Source organism: Falco cherrug, chromosome 2 (genome assembly GCF_023634085.1).
Source record: "Falco cherrug isolate bFalChe1 chromosome 2, bFalChe1.pri, whole genome shotgun sequence".
Classification (NCBI taxonomy): Eukaryota; Metazoa; Chordata; class Aves; order Falconiformes; family Falconidae; genus Falco; species Falco cherrug.
In genome coordinates, this window is record NC_073698.1 from 33,758,350 (window position 1) to 33,773,460 (window position 15,111).

At 43.8% G+C, this 15,111-nt stretch overlaps 1 protein-coding gene across 7 annotated transcripts in view; it reads right to left on the bottom strand.

The window, feature by feature from the left end:
* The window catches only part of AKAP11 (A-kinase anchoring protein 11), a 46,308-nt gene extending 39,344 nt beyond the window's left edge, over nt 1-6,964 (bottom strand). For 5 of the 7 annotated variants that reach the window (XM_055701446.1, XM_055701445.1, XM_055701444.1 and 2 more), the window contains exon 1: nt 5,921-6,025. The gene's annotated coding sequence lies outside the window, so the exon portion shown is untranslated. Of the gene's footprint in view, nt 1-4,923; nt 5,868-5,920; nt 6,026-6,830 lie in introns of those variants that run through there. The other 2 variants (XM_027815789.2, XM_027815783.2) reach the window with 2 other exon arrangements.
* Between the last annotated feature and the right edge of the window lie 8,147 nt (nt 6,965-15,111).

Below are 15,111 nucleotides of genomic sequence, written 5' to 3' on the forward strand. Positions count from 1 at the left end.
ATAAGGGTGGTGAAGCATTGGAACAGGCTGCCCAGGGACATGGTGGTATCACATATCCCTGAAGGTGTTTACAAGTAGAGCGGTACTTAGTGACATGGTTTAGTGATGGACTTGGCAGTCCTGGGTTAGCGGCCGGACTTAATGATCTCAAACCTCTTTTCCAACCTAAATGATTCTGTAATTCTACAATTAATACAACAGCAAGAGATTATTAGGTACACCCATTCACATTCCACTTTGATTTCAGTTTTCCCTCTTAAAGATAAACTTGCTAGAGTCTGAGGGAAAAAAAGTTACACTGATGTAAATAAACTCCAATATTTTAATCTCTGGGGCACAGCATCTCTCTTAACTGGATATCTGAAGTTTGGAAAATTCTGACAATGGCATGAAGCAGCTAGGTCCATGTTAGATTACATAAATAATTTATAAATACAATAAATACAACTAAAAAACTCAAATCGTAGTAAACTTGTGTGGAAGATTAAAAAACACAACATGTTTAAACACAACGTGTTTTTTAAAAAAAGCCATGTATACAAGAAAAAGAAATGCACCTCGCTTTTCCCCACTGCTGTATCTTAAATGACTAATCCAGTCTGTTAATCTAATCATATCGGGGAAATACCCTTAGGAATATCCTTGTTCCAAGAAGAGCCATCTATGTGAAAAGCTGGTTTCTCACATAGGGTCAAGTCAATTACTTGAGCTCTATGTTTTTGGACTGATCATTCCTTGCAAGAATTTTAATAAAGCCCAGCATAGCAAAATCATGGAGGTGACTACAACCATGTTGGATTCTGCAGTATTTACTCACTACTATCTACAGTAGTAGATATCAGTGATACAGTACTATTTACTTATACTATCTACAGTTGCGCTGCCTTCAGGCAGTAGGTTAAGTACTTTCTTATGGCACCGGCTAGTAAACTCTGGAGACATGAGCATCAACACCGAGCCACCTGCACTGTCACCTACCTCATGAAACCAACAGACTTGTAAATCACAGTACAAAGACTGAAAGAAAGATGCTGGACAGAAACTGTGCTGATTTATCAGCATAACACCATAACCATTTTGTCCTGTCTGCATAGTGTCGTTCAGTACTTGAATTATACAGGTTCTCCCCATGACCTGTAGCACCTCAGCTCTCCATCATCCATTTCAAAGAAATCTGAAGGTTCCCACTTGTCCAACAATCCAACAAAACCTGAAAGTGTCTTTTTAATATACAAAAATACTATCCATTTTCAAAAGAGCAATGGTCCAACCAACTGAGAAGTACCTAAACATTAAAACTAACTGGAATGGAAGTGAAAGCACTGACAAACAAAACAGCCTGGAAATATCTCATTTCTTGTGTAATTAAAACCTACTCTTTAAAATTATTTTTACTTCTGCCTACTGTATAAACTTAATTTCCTCCTACTGAAAACTCAAAAAGGGGGGAATAATGAAAGAAGTATCAGATGTAAGAGGAACGGGAGTTTCCTCTCACTGAATACTTACCAGAAGACACTCAAACAGAAGAAAAAAACTGATCATGCAAATAACAGATGAATACCCACACAAAGTTTAACCATCCCTACCCTTCTACTGAGTCGGATCACCTTAAACACACGCAGCATGGGCAAGAAACAGGAGTTGAAGGTCATTGTGCTGCTAGAAAGCTACGACCTAGGTGCCGTTTCTGAAACATAGTCGGACGAATCCCATGACTGGAGTGTGGTTGTCAGTGGCTACAGGCTGTTCAGAAAGGACAGGCAAGAAAGGAGGTGTGGAGGCACTGCCCTCTACATCAAGAACCAGATAGTGTGTGAAGAGTTGTCTCTGAAGAATAGCCACAAGCAGGTTAAAAGCTTATGGCTAAGAATTAAGGACCGAGGCAACAAAGAGAGCGTTATGGTTGGTGTCTACTACAGGCAACTTGATCAAGGGGAGCCTACTGATGAAGCCTTCTTACTCCAGCTACAGGACGCATTGTGCTTGCAGGCTCTTGTCCTGCTGGGGAACTTCAATCGCCCTGGCATCTGCTGGAAAAGTCGGGTGGCGAGCTGTAGGCAATCCGAGACTCCTGGAATGCATTGAGGATAACATCTTAAGCCAGGTAACAGACAGCCCTACCAGAGGGAATGTGATATTGGACCTGTCAGTCACGCACACAAGTGAGCTGATCAGTGATGTCAAGGTTGGAGGCAGCCTGGGCTGTAGTGATCATGTACTGGTGGAGTTCACAGTCCTGAGGAGTATGGGTCAGGTGAAGAGTAAAGGCAGAACACAGAAATTCAGGAAAGCAAAATTCCAGCTTTGCATGGAGTTAGTCAACAGATGTCCCTGGGAAACTGCCCTCAGGGACAAGGGAGCAGAAGAGAGCCGGCAGATCTTTAAGGACGCCTTCCATGGAGTGCAAGAGCTCTCGATCCCCGGGTGTAAGAAATCAGGAAAGGAAGACAAGAGGCTGGCATTGCTAAGTTGAGACCTGCTCATCAAACTAAAGGGCAAGAAGGAAATGCACAGGCAGTGGAAGCAGGGACAGGTATCCTGGGAAGACTACAGGGATGCTGCCCAGTTCTGTAGGGATGAGGTCACAAAGGCCAAGGAGCTGGAGCTGAAATTGGCAAGGGATGCAATGCACCAAAAGAAGTGCAGCCAGCAGGTCGAGGGAGGTGATTCTGCCCCTCTACTCCACTCTGGTGAGACCCCACCTGGAGTACTGCATCCAGCTCTGGGGCCCTCACCACAGGACGAACATGAACCTGTTGGAGTGGGTCCAGAGGAGGACCACAAAAATCATCAGAGGGCTGGAACACCTCTTCTATGAAGAAAGGCTGAGAGAGTTGGTGTTGTTCAGTCTGGAGACGAGAAAGCTCTGGCAACACCTTATTGTGGCCTTTCAGTACTTTAAGGAGGCTTATAAGATGGGGAAATACCTTAGCAGGGCCTGTTGTAATATGACAAGGGGTAATGGTTTTAAACTAAAAGAGGACAGATTCAGACTAGATATAAGGAAGAATTTTTTTATGATGTGGGGTGGTGAAACACTGGCACAGGTTGCCCAGAGAGGTGGTGGATGCCCCATCCCTGGAAACATTCAAGGTCAGGTTGGATGGGGCTTTGAGCACCCTGATCTAGTTACTCATTGCAGGGGGGGTTGGACTAAATGACCTTTAAAGGTCACTTCCAACCCAAACCATCCTGTGATTCTATAAATCCACCTTTCCAGCGATTTGTTGAGGAACACCTTCCTCATCAGACCATGTAATAAGCATTTAGTTAGCTTTTCCAATCTTGTTTGAATATATGTAAGGAACAAAATTAAATAATCAGCTTAAGGAAATCCAACAGGAATTCTGCCATGGATTTAATCTCTTTGTATAAATTTATCCTATGCCTAGAATTTATTAAAAGTCAGTGTGTATTGACAGTCATTAGCTGACAGAAAGGAAGAATATCTTTTTTTCTGTAAAGTACAAAAGTGCTGAGTAAACCTCTTACATTGCTATAAGGGCATACATGTACATGTGCACACCTACGTTAAAGGTATACAAGGACATGTGGAATTTGAACTGTACAGGCAATAAATTTGAACAACATGTAATATGTTCTTATTAGATTTCCAATAAAAGATTCTGGATGATGACAACAGTAGATCTATGATTATGTCTGCAAAAAGTATCTTTGTAGTACTGTCAATAAAGAAGATCTTTTAAAGAAAAAGTATTATTTTCCTTCAACACAATGACCTGAAGTGGCAAAAAGTATTTTGCTACAATTTGCAAAAGCCAGGTTTATATCAAATACTGGGCTTAGAAAGACTCACTCCAAATACAAAATTTAAAAATACCTTAAAAACAACAATATGTACTTTTATAACCTTAGCAAAACAATTGCTATTGAAAATCAAATTAAACAAGCCTACACTGACAAGCAGGCAGAACAGTCCAATGGATCCTTCTCAATTTCTCATTTCTAATGATTTATCACTTTCACTAATTGGGTTGGCAGTCCTGAAGAAGTCCATTTATAAAATGACAAGCTGTCTTGACCACATCCACACTAGCGGGTGCTTAGGGGTGGGCAGGGAATACATCATTGTTGGTCAGCATTAATGACAGTTATGAAAGGTTGGATCTGCTTTTTCTTGTTTGGTTCTAATTGTTTTACATCGCACTTCTGTCACATAGAACAAGCTTCAATAATTTCAAAAGAATCCTTCATTTTCTCTGCCTAGATCATCACCAAAAATCACGCCCACCCTTCCCCCTAGTCCTGGGTCTGGATTCTCAAATACATCCTGGGAAAAAATATTACTTGATGCACTAGAAATATCCATTAGTCAGACTTTGTGGTTTGCTCAATTAACTTTAAGTTTCTGTACTTTATTCTGTTGTGTATCTTGTACATAAACCAATTACGGGGGGGGGGGGGGGGGGGTAGGGGTGGTGTTGTACTATTTTCTAAGCAGTAGCTTTTTCTTAAGAGAACTTCCTCTTAGAGGAAACTTCACCAGGGAACACCTTGTTTAGGAGGTACTTTTTGGTTTTGTTTTGGTTGGTTGGGTTTTTTTTAAGATTGTATCATATCAAAAGATGAACAGGAAAAGGAAATAGTCTCATGTATTTTATTATTTTTCCACACCGAGCAAGACTTTCTCCCCTATACTTTTTCAGCTGCCAACAGATGTTAAAGAATCCCTGAAGGATATGAAATTACAAGGCATCAACCAAGATGGCATCGTTCAATTACCATACCTCAAAGAGTCACCTTGCCTGCACCCCAAGAAATACTCCTGGATGAATGGGACCAACGTTATTTAAAAACACTTATTTTCTCAAGGATTAAGTAAATATTGGCAGTATCTATCATTAAGGCTAACTACAATTCTGAAAAAATCTTGCAAATACGAAGCAACGTAAGACTTACCAAGTGTAACATGGTTAAACTGGGTGCACTATGTCACTTCTCATTTTAGTACCACTGATCTTTCGCGGATACAATAAAAGTTGGTTTTTTCCTCCTAGTCTCACTCTGGCAATCTATCAGGGCACCAGTCAGAAGCCTATAACATCGGATCTACAGTTCATAGCCTTTTGGTTGCTTTTTCCCCCCCGGTGGACATCGGGGGAAAAACAGAGAAAGGTACTTCAGTCGTAACAGACATCCCCTCAGAAAAGCCAAGAAAGCAGACGAGCAACACCCGTCGTTCCTCCTCCGTTCAGTGAGGACAGGAATGAGGAGGAGGACGTGGGGAGGGAGGGGGAGGAAACACTTTAAAAGCGCGATGTTGAGACCGGGCTGAACTTCTTTAACCCGTGCGCATCAAGCACAAGGCAACCGCCGCAGGAGGCAACGCCAGCACACCCAGCCCCCGCACCAACCGCAGCACCACAGCGCGGCTCAGTCCGGCCGAGTCCGCACGCAACCCCGGCCGGGCAGCCCCCGGCTCCCCGCGAGGCCGCCCCGCCGGCGCAGGCCGCCGCGCCCACCGAGGGGCGCTCCGGGCAGGGCGGGGGCAGACACGGCGCGACCGCCCCACGCCGCGGGGCCCCAGCGCGGCGCTGCCCGCCCGCCGTTCCCGCTCCGCGCCGCGGCGAAGGGCGTCCCGCGCGGCGCGGCCCCGCCGGCGCCCTCCCCTCAGGTGCGTGTGCGCGCCGCCGCGGGGACCCGCCGCGCCCGTGCGGAGGGGTGCTGTCCCCGGCCACGCAGAGCCCGCGGGGGCAGCGCCAGCGGCGTTTCCTCCCCGCGGGGAAGGGCGGCGGAGGATGCCCTGCCCCTCCTCCGCCCCCCGGGAGCGGGACACCTGTGGGAGCGAGCCCCGCCCGGCAGGCCGCCCCCCGCCCCGCGCGGGGAGGGCAGCGGCGGGCCCCTCGGCCCCCAGCAGCCCAGCGGGGTGGGGGTGGCGGGCGAGGGCGCCCCGTACCTGGCTGACTCTTCAGTACCCGGCACGCGCAGCCATTTCGCCGCCGCAGGCAACGGAGCAGGCGCCCGGCCCCGCCACCGCCGCGGCGCAGCGACCCTCGGCCGCCCCGCCCCGCCCCCGGCTGCCCCGCCCCCGGCGCGCGCCTCCGCTCTCGCGACGCTTCCCACCAACCCCACCCGCCTGCCCCGGGCAGGAGGCAGGAGGGCGTCACGTGGCGGCTGTCGCCGCGCTCCCATTGGCGGAAGCTGGAGACCGCCCCGGAAGGGAGACCCGTGGAGGGCGGGGTCGGATGGCCGCGCGCAGTGGCACATCGGGGCCGCGCGCGCCGTTCGCGGCCGTTACTCGGCCTCCCGCGGGCAGGGCCAACCCTCCCCGCCCCTCATCGCCCCGCCCCGCGCCCCGCCCCGGCCCCGGTCCCGGCCCGAGCCGCGCGAGGCGCCGCCTGGTCGGGAGAGGGACGCGCCGCTCGGCCTTGCCAGGCTCCCTGGCAGAGCTGGCGCAGGCCGGGCGGAGCAGCTCCCCGCCCGCAGCGCAGCGCCCCCGCCGGCCCCCGCCCGGTGCCGCCCCCGGCACCACTGTGGGTCGGCGCGGTCACGGTCGGGACCTGCCCGGCGGCACACGCGTGGTGTGGCACAGGCCTCGCAGAGCCCTGGGGAGTCAGGGGGCCGGCGAGCGGTCGTGCCCGCCTCGTCAGGCTGGGCCGCAGGCCTGCCCGCTGCTGGCTCAGGAACATCTCCCGGGCCAGGCTTGCGTGGCCGGCTGGCGTGCTCACAGCAGATGGGTCAGAGGCTAATGTCTGGGTTCAGTCAGATGAGGCACAGACGCGGCTGAAACTTCCACACCCTTCCTCCCGTACCACTCATTTTTAAACTGCTGCCAGATTCCTGTGTATATCAGTTGAGTGACTTACCCCAGCAAATACGCAGTCAATTTCAAATCCTCATGAGTTAGGATGGAGATGTGTTGAGGTGTATATACTGTTGGGGCCTGAGACTTCCATTTGTATGGAAATGGTAATCTCGTGTAGCTTCCCAACGTTACTACATTTCGGCAGCAGCTCCTTCAGAGACTAACCTGACAAACAGCAAGGACACAAATGAGGAAGTGTGTTGAATGATATGCAATAGATAGTCTAATGCTGTCAGCTAACAACGCTGTCCCCCAAAAAAAGGGGACTCTTGGAGTCTGGACGGGTCTTTCTGAGACTTGGCATGTGAGAGTGGAGCTCGGGGAGGAACAACAAAAGTGGAGTTCCACTGTGACTACAGACGCAGACAAGGCAGCAATGTGGTTGCAACAGCTTCTGGAAGACAGAAAAGAAGGAGCCCCCAAAGCTGAATTCAGCAAGAATCTGAAACTTTGTATAGTGGGGGAGGGAGTAGGGAAGAAAAAAAGAAAGAATCATGAAAAGATGCTGGCCTTGTAGCTTTTTCTGTACTGGGGGATTTCAAAGTCTAACCTGCCCCACTTTAGAGACAGAATGACAGGCAAACCAAAAGAGACAACCCTGACCTCCTTATAAGTTACCTTTTTCTTCTGGGCACCACCTGAGCCCTATAAAAAGGATATGAGAATTTTTGCTACTGGATCTTCATTACTTTTCCATATAATTCCCACTTCTGCTAGCTTCTGGTTTTGCTTAAGCTGTGGTTTTTAGTTCTGTTTAGTCCTTGATCATAAGGTGTTTCTGGGTTGTGTAATTATTTTAGGTACTTCAGAAGTCGGAGGATGTGTATTTGCTTACTCATTTAGCCAACGGGTAGATAAACTAAATTTTAAGTTACCATAAAACCTATAAGCTGTGTGACAAAGCCTGCAAACAACGCAGACTACATACACAAAAGAAACAAAAGATTACTGGTTTTAAAGTATGTCACAGTGTTAGCTAAGTGGGACAAATAAAAGGTTTTTCATATTCCCAGGAACTGCAGGTCCCTATGGGATGGGGGGAAAGCAAACAAATAATAGAATCAAGTTTCACTCAAGTTAGTCATCATTTAGGTGCCCGTTGAGACCAGCCTGGCTTGGAAATACACTGTCATTTGAGTGAAGAAATTTTCACAGTTTGCACATCTTTGGTTAACCAACAAAATACTTCTTTTTGACCAACTCTTTCATTCAAAACTTTTCAGTTTTCATGAAAACTAAAGATTCTGGAAGAGGCTTTTGTTGGTTTTTATGTATCAAAATTTACAGTTAAGTAAAACATTTCCAACGCGAAATAGTTCTGGAAGCAATAGTTCTGGAAGCAATGTAAACATAAAAAAGCATGCTTTAAAAATAAATTAAAGCCTTTTATTCCCTTTGTTTCATAATTCCCCTTAGACTATTCAGAATAATGAGTACCTATGGCTTCCTGCCAAAACCTTGAAAAAAATGAAGATTTACCCTCGTCAGGAAACTATGAAACATGACCCACAGCATGCCATTGTTTGTCAGAAAAGAATGGGGGTTTATATGACAATAAAAATGGGTATAGCTTTGAAATAATGATATTTTATTTTTTACAATTGATTGAAATAGTGCCTGTGTAAAAGCACAAGGAAACATGACTGGTCAGCCAACACTGCTTAAAATCTATATTAATTATGAAGAAATACGAGTCGGTTTCTGGGCTCTGATATTCTGTGTCCTGTTCAGTCTTACATTTCTCAGGGCAGGGTCTGGCCAGTCAGCGCCTGTCCCGCTACCCCCAGCCAGGGAGCAGGGCAAGCTCGGGACAGCCCCAGCCTGGGGCGTCAGGCATCTGTGGGGACAGGGACGGGTCAAGGCCAGACTGGGAACAGCAGTCCGTGTGTCGGGGGGGTGAGGATCAGGCCCAGTGAGGGGAACCAAGCATCAGGTGAAGCTGGACAGGGCCATGCACCTGTAGTGTTTTCTGCCTGTTCTTTTCGTATGACAGATAGGCATCTTTAGAATCTTTCTGTCAGAACTACTGTCATGTCCCCGGTACTATCCTGAATCACTGTCTGCACCTGTCTTTTAAGCTTGATATTTTCAGGATCACTGGCTTGGATCAACTTGTTGAAAGATAATCTCAGACTGTCTTATATGTCATCTCTAAGCTATTGAATGCCGGTTCTATAAAAGGTATTGAATAACTAGTCTGTGACTTTATGGCCGTTTTCTGTCCATTTTATTACTAGTCCCTTACTTAGATTTTTTTCCTCTGTACATGAAAACCACACAGTTGCATGTTTGGGTTTTTTATGATACTGCCTCTGAAAAATGTCCTTCTGTAACTACAGCTTTATTCAGTTCAGACAAGACTTTATATGCTGTAAGCTCCACTTATAATAATAATGATTGCCTCCTCAAAGGAAGGTAGGCAATTTATAGTCTGTATTCCTGCCTTTAACAGGAGGCATAGCATCTACTTCTTGCCTCAAAACCCAGGTAAGCCTTTTCCACTGACACCCTTGAAGCAAGCTGAGAAGGATCTGCCATGCTTGATACTATTTCCACCCCCACCCCCTGCCCCCAAATCTAAAGCTCATATCATAATTTCATTAATGACTTCTAGTGGCTTCTCTGCTTATAACGTAACCCTCCTGCTCCCCAGCCCAGCTACTGGCTTCTACGTCCGTACTGCTTCTGGACTGTGCCAGCATGAACATTTGTGAAATCAAGCAGTAAATGAGATTGAACTGAGAAGACTAGGAGACAACCTGCTTCCCTTCCTTTTTGCTGATCCACTTCACCAACATAATAAATGTGTCAGCGTGGCACTGGGGATAGCACAGAGACAGCCAAGAGCAGAAACTGCTTAACAGGGCTTATTCTGCCCCAAGTGCGTACCCATGTGTTGACTTGCTTTGCCATTTAGACCCTGCTCAGCATCTCCTTAAAACACTCTTGACACATGTGCCAACTCCAGAACTGGAACTCTTCACCCAAGTGCATAACTTCATTAGTCACCCTGTCATGAACCTTTGGCCTGGGCTGGATCGTGGTGTTTGTCTCTGACAAGAGTTCAGTTATGGCATTATGGTATAATGTGATGGGATTTCCTGGTTTCTTTTCACTGAATGTTTCATGAAGCTGTTATTTCCAGTGACATGTTTGAGAAGTCATTTTTATTTGCATGTTCATGGATATTTTAACTTTTTTTTCAACAGTGAAAACCGAATAATCTTTATATATGTAACTATGTTGCAGCTATTACTGTTTTTTCTTTCCCTGGAGTTTGATCTGTAACCCTTGTAAGTCATCTTCCAAAATAATATGCATAAAAGGCACAAACTATATACTGCGTTCATTCTTCAGTTCACCAGTTATGTCCTTGATAAATGAGTCTCCGAACCAGCTTAATGGGCTTTTTAATGCAAAATGGAATGGATCACATACTTGTCAAAAGATGCGTTGTACTACGTAGAGATGGTTTCAGACTCTATGAAATTCTTATCCAAAGCCTTGGAAGGCTGTCTGGATTCACATCCTTTCTGTGCATTGTGTTTACTTAGAGGATGCGATAACACCGTCACTGTGTTACACAAGAGAGTACAATAATAACTGGAGCTGGCTGGGAAGCAAAATTTTTATTCTACAGGAAATTCCAGCTTGTCAATATTTTGTTTCATCGAGCACTGGAACAAAACGCGTTGGCTGTGCAGCCTTTCTGGCAAAAAGGGAACAATCTATTTCTTCGCCAGCTGACGAGCCTGAAGAGCCAAGAAACCAACTGAGCAGCCGGCATATTGCCAGGGAGCCAGACAGCCAGTCAGTTGAGCTACAGTAAGCAGCCAGCTTGGTTGGATTTCTGGCCAGCAGCCACAGCCAGATCACGGCTTAAGCTTCTGTAGGAAGTTTTGATGGAACCAAGGTGACGCAGCATTTCCAGTGCCAATCAGTTCAATTAGAAAATGGTCAAATACCCTCTTGATAACTGACTACTGTCAGAAAAGAATGTAACTGTACTGAACTTTGTGTTCCTTACAGATTTCTTCAGCTTTTGCCTTGTGAGTTATGCACACATTTATTGCTAGAATTAGCTGATTAATTAAATTAATTTTCCCTTAAGGATCAATGATGTTACCTAAGCTTATGAGGGAGTTTTCAGGGTGTTCTTCACTGCTACTTTTGTGATTATTGTTATTCAAATAACGTTGCATGCCAGCAATACCTAATAGTATCTGCTTGTGTGTGCCTGCTAACCAGAAGGTACAGTTACTGTAGACAATACACTATTAGACTGAAATAAATTCTGATGTTTGCTATCAGCTGACACACTGTCTCATTGTCTTCAGTCTGCACTTGTGGATTAATTTAAATTAGGATGAACGTGCCAAAAATGCAATAATGAGAGAAATACATCTTCTGAACTAGGTAGAAGATAATGATCTTTACTGGGTAATTGGTAATGTTGCGGTCAAAACCGCCTTCACTGGAGAGGAAGGAGAAACCCCCCCTTCATTGTCAGAACTAGCCATGCTCAAATGCTGTTTGCCGAATGTAACCTTAAACATTATTGCAGAATTCTTGCAACGTTGCAGGTTTTTTTCCTTTTTGGTATACACTTGGGAAAGGTATCAGACAAGTTTGTAAAAAAAATTATATCTTTGCCTTCCTGCTGTTTATGGTTATGGTATCATAATAACAGGTGTTCAGCTGATTTTTTCAAATGTTTAGATAATGTCTCTTGTAGGATAATTCTCATGATTTCTTAAGTCTGATGACATTGTATACTTTATACACCTCTCTGATTTGTTTCCAACCAGTTCCTGCATATTCCTCTTTAAAGCCCAAAGATGTCATATACCATCGTTACTTCAACTGCAGTAACTCCAGGGAACAATGAATTCCCTTGTAAGTGTTCAGTGGTAATTAAATTTTCTGCAACTTCATCTGTTTAAGTAGTCTCTAATACTCCTGCTGTGAAATCAGAGGAACAACAGATGCTTTACTGAGCTACATTTCAAATCTTATTCCTTCCACATGTAAATAAACCTGACTTTAATTTTCTCTCTCAAATTTAAGCTGCTGCTGAGATGCTACAGCAGTCTTGGTGAGTCCCATCCTCTTACCATCTGGATTCCAAATGAATTTTTTGGCAGTGGCTTTGCTTTTCATTGACCTTTATATTTTCTATGCATGACCAGTTCATTGCTGTTTTTACAGAGTTTATTCTTGAACTGGAAATTGTTTGCATTGTGATTTCATTCCCACAATGAAAATAGTTTAATGTAGTGTTCATGGTGTGCTTTATTCTTCATTTCTAGTGGATTTGTTACACAACTTGCTGTGCACCGCTGCAACGTATCTTAAAATGTCATCTTCATCTCTGAAGCAGTAACTCAAGCATATGTTTAAGGTTTAAGTCAGTCTAAATATGTCCATTTGGATTGCCTGATTTTATATTCCGCACCCAAATAACTGCTGTCATGTGTCATTTAAGTCTCTCTGAGTCTTCATTTCCTCAGTGTTGCTACATACTTAGAGATTATTTCATTTCCTCCCTGATTCAGTATGTAAAAGAAATGGTTTTTAAACATGAGCGCATTTTAATGAAAGCGTTATTGTCTTTTCCATCAAAATATTGAATGGAAACTACCAAATCCTTGTACTGCTTGGTGACACCTTTTCCGCAATAATAGAAGTATTAATAGCTTCCCTGAAATTTCATTTTCAGTTCTCTCAAAAAAATAAAAAGAAACTAAGAGTGACAAGGAGTCAATCGCCAAAGACAAACTAGGAGTGCCTCTCTCCTCCATCCACATGTTGTATAAAAGCTCACTGTAACACAAAGAATCCCCAAAAGCCTTATATCAGAGAGAGGGAATTATTACCCCGGGGGGCTGCCGTTGTGAAAAACAGCCACTGTAACACTCCTTTCCAAGGGCCTCTGTGCAAATTACTGTTTGAAGATGGAAAATCAGCCAGAATGAGACAAAGAATGGAAATACCTGAAAGAAATACCGTGAGGTCTTCCCCACCACCGTAAGATTTCTGAGTAGCAGAGCAACGAAGATGTTCCACGGTATTATCAATAGATATAGCTCACTTGTTTGTGACAGTAAATTGAGGTTTTTCAAGAGTCAAACAGCTTAAAATTACAAATCTTGGTAAGACCATGTATTTCTGGATACTTTAGACCATGTACCAATGATGTATTAGTTACTCTTTTAATTAAGAAAAGTATTTTTAAAGTTGGTTGAAAGGCAAGTATCTTCTTTGTGGTCACTGATGCCATAAAGCCGTGGAAGTATATATATGAAAAAAACCAAAATATTTTTCATTGGTTGAAAGGGGAATAATGCATTTTCTGCTTGCTCAGTTGCAAGAAACTGCATTAGGAATATTTGAAAATGCAAAAAAAGTATATTAAAATCAAATTGTTTGAACTTTAACAACACATCATTTATGACTGGTAAGACACTGTTCTATCTATAAATGAATGGAAAATGAGAATTAGTTTATTCTTTCAGATGATTGCCCAGGTCATATGCTGCATAATAAAGTAGATGTGCTATAGATAAGTCAGAATTTGATCCTGAAAGCTGTGTTGTAAGAGTATTAATTTATTTTTTTTTCCTTATCTGCCAAATAGTTTCCAGAATTACCAGCACCTTTTTATTTCATGAGCTTTGAATACATGGAAATGTTGAGGCTTGTCCTTGCTAGATGGTTATCTTCAGAGACTGCAGTCAAAAGGTTTCATGTTTTCCTGCTATTAAAAGTGAGGTAAGGATTGACCAACTGTGATTTTCTGTTTTTTAGGGGCAGTGAAGATGGGGTACAGGGGAAAAATTAGTAGCTGAAGCCTCTATAATACTCGTATTTCTTTATGCTGAAAAGTGTACAACAGTCATGAGTGTAGAACCATCTGATCCTTTATGAGTTGAAGTTAATGATATAATGAAGTCACTGAAAGGTAATGTACTGATGATGGGTTCTTTAGTAATATACCCTCTGAAACACATAATACTAAAGGAGAAAAAAGGAAATGGATTTCCTTTCCCCTCCAAGCCTAATTTTACCATTTTTATGTCAGAAAATGAAGTTACATTAATCTGATTTAGCTTATTCTTTGGCAAAATGATGTTGAATTTTCAGGGCATCAAAAGCATTTTTTATGGTTGAAAGCTGATTGATGTGGTAGGTTTGTGTAGGGAAGAATTTCAGGTTTTCAGAAGAATCACTGATGAGTTTGCTTATGGCTCTTGTTAGGAAATAGTGTCATGTCTTCCCCTCCTAGTTCTCTTAGGCTCTGGCAAGGCAGGTTTGCCTGAAGGCACACTTTCTGCTCCTGTCTTCTTCATCATTCAGGGAGGGGAACCCTTTGGAGCTTTGCAGCTTTGAATGGCTGATCTTCCTTATCACAAAAAAATTGAGTGTTTTTTACGAGGTGCAGCATTAGAACACATAAGTCCACTCCTGACAGCTGGTATGTGATGGGGGAAGATGCTGAACCTGAGAAATGGAAAATTTGCCAGGTTCCAGAGTACAGATTATAGCCTCCTTTTTTTATTGTTGTTTGTTAATTCAAGGCATTTATTTTGTTCCCTTCTCTCTCAGGTGTGCCAAGAGAGGGTAATTTTCTATGTAAATGCACTTGAAGAGATTGCAGAAACCTGATATATATTGATGATGTTAAGGATGAGTTTCTAAGTAAACTTAATTTCAGTTTTATAGATGATGAGCTTTAAGATAGGATTGCAAAATTTGAAATGAATATTTATAATCAATGTAAATAATAAATTGCAACTTAGCATGGCTATATAATATATTTGAGGACAGTATATATGTGTATGTGAGAGAAAAAAACCACACTGTGGTAAAGAAAATAGCTTATATTCATTGAAGCGTTCTAATGAGGCCTTTAATTTTTAATGTGAGTGTTTTCCAGTTCCATTCAAGGAAGATAATGATGCACACTGAAGGTGAAGGAGGCTTGTCAGAGCTAGAAGTGCTGCTCACATTGTGGATTGAGGAATAGAGTACCATATAGACAGACCATTATGGTCCCTCGCTCTTCAGAAGCATCTGGGAGAAGGCAGAAAGGGACTTTAAAGCTACCATGCACTGCACCGTCCTCCCTCTGTTCTCTAGAGTGCTTCAGAAGTTCTCCCCACACAGTGATCTCTAGAGCAATCCTGATGTGGTGGTGTACACCTGTTTGTAAAGTATGTCTTGATTCATTAGAAAGACCGTCCTATTTTAAAAATACTGTGTATTATATGTATTTGTATACT